Here is a 7,651-nt window from a genome sequence, read left to right as displayed (position 1 = left end):
CTGCAGCGCGCGGAGCAGATAAAGGGACTATCGGGGTGCCTCTGGTGCCCCGTCCTGTCTCCTCTAGTCTCTGTGTGACCCCTGCAGCGCGCGGAGCAGATAAAGGGACTATCGGGGTGCCCCTGGTGCCTCGTCCTGTCTCCTCTAGTCTCTGTGTGACCCCTGCAGCGCGCGGAGCAGATAAAGGGACTATCGGGGTGTCTCTGGTGCCCCGTCCTGTCTCCTCTAGTCTCTGTGTGACCCCTGCAGCGCGCGGAGCAGATAAAGGGACTATCGGGGTGCCTCTGGTGCCCCGTCCTGTCTCCTCTAGTCTCTGTGTGACCCCTGCAGCGCGCGGAGCAGATAAAGGGACTATCGGGGTGTCTCTGGTGCCCCGTCCTGTCTCCTCTAGTCTCTGTGTGACCCCTGCAGCGCGCGGAGCAGATAAAGGGACTATCGGGGTGTCTCTGCTGCCCCGTCCTGTCTCCTCTAGTCTCTGTGTGACCCCTGCAGCTCGCGGAGCAGATAAAGGGACTATCGGGGTGTCTCTGGTGCCCCGTCCTGTCTCCTCTAGTCTCTGTGTGACCCCTGCAGCGCGGGGAGCACATAAAGGGACTATCGGGGTGCCCCTGGTGCCCCGTCCTGTCTCCTCTAGTCTCTGTGTGACCCCTGCAGCGCGCGGAGCAGATAAAGGGACTATCGGGGTGCGTCTGGTGCCCCGTCCTGTCTCCTCTAGTCTCTGTGTGACCCCTGCAGCGCGGGGAGCAGATAAAGGGACTATCGGGGTGCCCCTGGTGCCCGTCCTGTCTCCTCTAGTCTCTGTGTGACCCCTGCAGCGCGTGGAGCAGATAAAGGGACTATCGGGGTGCCCCTGGTGCCCGTCCTGTCTCCTCTAGTCTCTGTGTGACCCCTGCAGCGCGCGGAGCAGATAAAGGGACTATCGGGGTGCCCCTGGTGCCCCGTCCTGTCTCCTCTAGTCTCTGTGTGACCCCTGCAGCGCGGGGAGCAGATAAAGGGACTATCGGGGTGTCTCTGGTGCCCCGTCCTGTCTCCTCTAGTCTCTGTGTGACCCCTGCAGCGCGGGGAGCAGATAAAGGGACTATCGGGGTGTCTCTGGTGCCCCGTCCTGTCTCCTCTAGTCTCTGTGTGACCCCTGCAGCGCACGGAGCAGATAAAGGGACTATCGGGGTGCCTCTGGTGCCCCGTCCTGTCTCCTCTAGTCTCTGTGTGACCCCTGCAGCGCACGGAGCAGATAAAGGGACTATCGGGGTGTCCCTGGTGCCCCGTCCTGTCTCCTCTAGTCTCTGTGTGACCCCTGCAGCGCACGGAGCAGATAAAGGGACTATCGGGTTGTCTCTGGTGCCCTGTCCTGTCTCCTCTAGTCTCTGTGTGACCCCTGCAGTGCGCGGAGCAGATAAAGGGACTATCGGGGTGCCTCTGGTGCTGCACAGTCCCCGTGGTTCCAGGCGCAGGACAGATGGAATATGGGGGTGCGAGAGTTTTGGGGGCTCATGCCGTACAAGTGACAATCAACTGGGAGCTCAGGGGGGGAGTTCTGGCGCGCGGCCGGGAGACCTGAGCTGGTCTCGGGTGATGGAAACTGCGGCACTGATCTTCCTGCTCGCTGTGTCCTTGGGGTGTCTCTGCCTAATTGGTGGGGGGTGGGGAGGGGGGGATGATTTTGTTTTAAATTAAAACGTCTGCTCCACTGGGGGGGGGGGCGAGACCCCCTGGCGTTGGGGGCTGGTGGCGAATTGTTTCAGCGCCCAACCGGGACTCTTGCGCGAGTTGATTTCCGTAGAAGATTTATCAAACCACGTCGCTTGTGTCCGGAGTTTTAATTTCCCCCTTGATGCGCTCCACTCCTGACTCGCACCCTGTACCTCTTCTGTTTTTCTTTCGAAGTCTTTTCCTGAGGTTGGGGTTGTCGGAATGGCTGCGCGGCACTGTCGCGATCTGCGCGTCTCCCACTGGGAAGCTCGATTCAAAAGCAGGGAACAGACAGTTTTCAGGATCCGTTTCCCGTTAGATGATTTGCAGGCCTACCCATAACTCTCTCCTGTCACCTGGGGGTTTCAGGGGGGCCTTCCGCAGCACGTCGTTCTGGGGGGAGGAAACGTGGAACCTGTCGTCCTCAACACGGATACGACCCGGGCTGAGATATTTCCCAAACCTCACTTGGGAAATTCGGCAGGAATTCTCCAGCTCGGCTCCTGTCAGGCTGTGCGTCTCCCAGGAGGTGTAACGTGCAGAATGACCGGTGTGCGTCTCCCAGGAGGGGTTACTGGTGCAGAATGACTGTTGTGCGTCTCCCAGGAGGTGTAACTGGTGCAGAATGACCGGTGTGCGTCTCCCAGGAGGGGTTACTGGTGCAGGATGATCGCTGTGCGTCTCCCAGGAGGCGTAACTGGTGCAGAATGACCGGTGTGCGTCTCCCAGGAGGGGTTACTGGTGCAGAATGACTGTTGTGCGTCTCCCAGGAGGGGTTACTGGTGCAGGATGATCACTGTGCATCTCCCAGGAGGGGTTACTGGTGCAGGATGATCGCTGTGCGTCTCCCAGGAGGTGTAACTGGTGGAGAATGACCGGTGGGCGTCTCCCAGGAGGGGTTACTGGTGCAGAATGACTGTTGTGCGTCTCCCAGGAGGGGTTACTGGTGCAGGATGATCACTGTGCATCTCCCAGGAGGGGTTACTGGTGCAGGATGATCGCTGTGCGTCTCCCAGGAGGTGTAACTGGTGGAGAATGACCGGTGTGCGTCTCCCAGGAGGGGTTACTGGTGCAGAATGACCGTTGTGCGTCTCCCAGGAGGGGTTACTGGTGCAGGATGATCACTGTGCATCTCCCAGGAGGGGTTACTGGTGCAGGATGATCGCTGTGCGTCTCCCAGGAGGGGTTACTGGTGCAGAATGACCGCTGTGCGTCTCCCAGGAGGGGCTACTGGTGCAGGATGATCGCTGTGCGTCTCCCAGGAGGGGCTACTGGTGCAGGATGATCGCTGTGCGTCTCCCAGGAGGGGTTTACTGGTGTCTGTTATTGTGTCTCCCACCTCAGTGTCAGAATTGTGAGATGTTTTTATAACCAGGTCGAAGCGCCACAGCAATACAGCAGAAAGCATTCAGCTTTTCCCAGAGCCAGTTCGTGTTAGTGTGAGTTTTTGAAAATGGTTTGTGATTTTGTGAAATCTGTACAAAAATGCAATTTGGACAGTCGCTATTTAATTAGATATTCCCCTTGACTGAGGATGAGTACAGTCATCCGTCAGGACTGATACATTTAAACATGACTGGAGAGCGCCACCTACAGGCGAAAGGCCGCATCACAGCGCCAGTGTTCAAGGCGGAAGGAAAAACTTCAGCCTCGTCTGCAAATTCGAGTTTCTCGCCGTGTCGGAGGAGTTCGGGCTCATTGGACCCGTAATGTAGCTCTGGGTTCGGGGAGCCCGGCGGCCGGGAGACCATCAGGTAGTGTGAGTGTGTGTAGCAGGATGTGTGTGTGTAGCTGTGTGTATGTGTGTAGCAGTGTGAGTGTGTGTATCGCTGTGTGTGTAGCGGTGTGTGTACCAGTGTGAGTGTGTGTATCGCTGTGTGTGTAGCAGTGTGTGTGTAGCGGTGTGAGTGTGTGTGTAGCAGTGTGTGTGTAGCGGTGTGAGTGTATGTGTAGCAGTGTGTGTGTGTAGCAGTGTATGTGTATGTGTAGCAGGATGTGTGTGTGTAGCTGTGTGTATGTGTAGCAGTGTGTGTGACTAAACTGTGTCACCAGCTGAAACTGAAAGTAACTGTGAGCTGATCTCACTGGGCGGCAGATCGCTGGCTCTGTGGCGGAGCGTTTCTCGGTGTGTCGGAGGAGTTCGGGCTCGCTGGACCCGTGTTTAATAGTTGAACCCATTAAGCTCGAAGCTCTGGGTTCGGGAGCCCATCAGGTGTTTTTCCACAGCCGTCAAGAACTCGGGTGGCGAGTGGCCTCTTTCCTCTCGACTCGTCGCTTCCTGATTCCTCTCACGGTGTCGTGTTCACCGCGCGAGTGTGTGTGTGTGTAGTAGTAGTAGTGTGCGTGGTGCAGTGTGTGTGTTAGTAGTGTGTGTAGTAATGTGTGGTACAGTGTGTGTATTAAGTTGTGAGTGGATGTGAGAAGATAACCTCTTGTGTGTTTTCACGCTCATATTGTATTTTCACGGCGCACTGGGCTGCCCGGTCAATAGTGAAAGAAACAAAATGAGCGCAGATCCCCTGACTCTTAGAAGAGAAACTTTAAACTGCGGTGTGTTCCCTACAGGCAGTTACTATCATCATAAATATTCACAAGACGCCCAAGGACGCTGCACATAGTGATACAGAAAATACAATAAAACGTAAAAGACAAAATAACCAAAACTAAAAGACAGGGACAGCAGAGACAGACAGGGGAGAGCTTCTGATCTCTAATGCCTTCATTCAAATTACTGTGTACAGTACCTGCTTAATAATTATTACACTGTCTATAGAGAATAATTCAATAGATATGATATTATAAATATGATGTTGTTTCTTACAGGTGCTGTAGTTAAATCCCAGTAGAGAGAGACAGGACAGCTCTTCATGTATAATGATACAACCATTCTAATGATATAATATATTGTCACTTATTTTAATATAATTTTGTGGATAGTGAAATAATCATATATTCATTATAGAATATGAATCGTTAATATTATATCAATCATGAATTGTTCCATTCAGCTGATCTAACCCACGATCTGTCTATGAGGTTAAACTTTAAATTAAATATTGAATTAAGATGTGCCGAGTTTGTAGTTCGGTGAACTCAGCCCCCTATGAACAGCACATTAAACCCCTATCACATTGGCTTGACACAGAGTGGCATTTCTGCTGTGTTCCTTATAAAATAATATAATATAGGGCCTATATTTTAAAAAGTATATATATTCTTGCTTTGGGTGTGAGGTGAGACCAGGGTGTTCTCCTGGGTGTGAGAACTCAACTGGTCTCATGTGTTTCTGCTCACTATTCACTATCACACAATCACTATTGCTGCTCACAATTCAATTCAAGGTGCTTTATTAGCATGACCGATGGGTACAATCAGTGTCGCCAAAGCAAATAAAAATAATGAAATTCACATGAAACAAAACAAAAAGTAAAATAAAATCTACAGACATGTTACAGATATTTACAACAAAGACATATTATAAAATATTGACATCTACTGTAGGCGGCTGGAGCATTATTGGGAGACAGACTCACTGTTCCTCAGGCTGGGACAGGAGATCACACACTGTATTATTATTATTGAGAGACAGGCTCACTGTCTGTTCCTCAGGCTGGGACAGGAGATCACACACTGGATTATTATTATTGAGAGACAGGCTCACTGTCTGTTCCTCAGGCTGGGACAGGAGATCACACACTGTATTATTATTGAAAGACAGGCTCACTGTCTGTTCCTCAGGCTGGGACAGGAGATCACACACTGGATTATTATTATTGAGAGACAGGCTCACTGTCTGTTCCTCAGGCTGGGACAGGAGATCACACACTGTATTATTATTGAGAGACAGGCTCACTGTTCCTCAGGCTGGGACAGGAGATCACACACTGGATTATTATTGAGAGACAGGCTCACTGTCTGTTCCTCAGGCTGGGACAGGAGATCACACACTGGATTATTATTATTGAGAGACAGGCTCACTGTCTGTTCCTCAGGCTGGGACAGGAGATCACACACTGTATTATTATTGAAAGACAGGCTCACTGTCTGTTCCTCAGGCTGGGACAGGAGATCACACACTGGATTATTATTATTGAGAGACAGGCTCACTGTCTGTTCCTCAGGCTGGGACAGGAGATCACACACTGTATTATTATTGAGAGACAGGCTCACTGTTCCTCAGGCTGGGACAGGAGATCACACACTGGATTATTATTGAGAGACAGGCTCACTGTCTGTTCCTCAGGCTGGGACAGGAGATCACACACTGGATTATTATTATTGAGAGACAGGCTCACTGTCTGTTCCTCAGGCTGGGACAGGAGATCACACACTGGATTATTATTATTGAGAGACAGGCTCACTGTCTGTTCCTCGGGCTGGGACAGGAGATCACACACTGTATTATTATTATTGAGAGACAGGCTCACTGTCTGTTCCTCAGGCTGGGACAGGAGATCACATACTGGGCTGCCAGATCAACCGAGTTCCCTCCTCCCTCTCCCAGTAGGATTGGGACCCGTTGTGACTCTGGCAGGTGTGGGAACTCTGGGATTAGATTTCTGAATTTCGGGAAGAATGTTTCTCTCATCCCAGAGTATCTGTCACAGTGCAGTAGGAAGTGCACCTCTGTCTCTATCTCTCCCCGCTGGCAGTGGGAGCACAGCCTGTCCTCTCTGGGCAGCCAGGTCTGTCTGTGTCCAGTGTGTGTGTCCTGTGTCGTTGTCCAGACTGTGGTCAGCCTCCTTCTTATTGCGTAGAAAGCCCTGAGTACCTTCTCCCTCAGTGCCTTCACTGCCAGGTCAAAACTCCCGGAAGAGCTGATGGTGAGACCGAGATATGTGTAGCTGGATGTGTGCTCCAATGTGTTGTTGTTCAGTGTGAATTTGTACCCGTTTCCCTGAGGTCTGGCTTTCTTCTGGAAAACCATAACTCTGGTCTTGTCCAGATTGACTGTCAGTGCCCAGGTCTGACAGTCCTGCTCCAGCAGTGCCAGGTTCTGCTGCAGCCCCTGTTCTGTGGGCGACAGCAGGACCAGGTCATCTGCGTAGAGCAGGAACTTGATTTCTGTGTGGTGTAGTGTGAGACCAGGAGCTGCAGACTGCTCCAACATTCCTGCTAATTCATTGATATAGATATTGAACAGTGTTGGGCTCAGGCTGCAGCCCTGTCTCACCCCGCGGCCTTGGGTGAAGAATTTAGTCCTTTTGTTTCCAATTTTCACTGCACATTTGCTCTCTGAATACATTGATTTAATTATGTCGTACACTTTGCCGCCTATGCCACTTTGGAGTAGTTTGTAAAACAATCTTTCATGCCAAATCGAGTCAAATGCTTTTTTGAAATCGACAAAGCCTGCAAAAATTTTTACCTTTCTGTTTTTGGTGGACGTGTTTGTCTATCAGTTTGTGTAGGGTGTAAATGTGATCAGATGTGATCTGGTAAGAAGCCAATCTGACTTTTACTCAGGACATTGTGTTCGGTAAGGAAGGCCAGTATTCGTGTATTTAGGATACTGCAGAATACCTTCCCCAGGTTACTGTTCACACAGATGCCCCGGTAGTTGTTGGGATCGAGTATATAGATGGGCGTGATCAGTCCTTGGTTCCAGGCCTCTGGGAAACATCCAGCTGTCATGATGAGATTGAGGAGTTTGAGCAGGGCTTGTTGCAACTTTGGGCTGCTGTGTCTCAGCATCTCATTGTTGACTCCATCTTGGCCACAGGCTTTGCGTGGTCTGAGGGCCTGGAGTTTGTCCAGTATCTCCTGCTCAGTGATTGGGGAGTCTAAGGGGTTTTGGTTGTCTTTGATAGCCAATTCCAAAATTTTGAGTTTTTCATAAATGGTGTTTTGGTCTGATTGATTTGTATTTGGGAGCTTTTGATAGAGATTTTCAAAGTATGTTTGTCAGATTGTTCCATTTTGGATGGCCAATTCTTCTGGTTTTGATTTGTTTAAATTGTTC

The 7,651-nt window shown here is 51.0% G+C and overlaps 1 protein-coding gene across 1 annotated transcript in view; it reads right to left on the bottom strand.

Annotated features, from left to right (window-relative positions):
- LOC148671962 (uncharacterized) overlaps positions 1-7,651 on the bottom strand; it is a 360,178-nt gene that overhangs the window by 78,632 nt on the left and 273,895 nt on the right. The gene's annotated exons all lie outside the window — the stretch shown is intronic.

Source organism: Lepisosteus platostomus, chromosome 5 (assembly GCF_059453375.1).
Source record: "Lepisosteus platostomus isolate fLepPlt1 chromosome 5, fLepPlt1.hap1, whole genome shotgun sequence".
NCBI lineage: Eukaryota > Metazoa > Chordata > Actinopteri > Semionotiformes > Lepisosteidae > Lepisosteus > Lepisosteus platostomus.
Note: the sequence above shows the minus strand (reverse complement) of the source record. Positions and strands in the feature narration are given on the sequence as shown.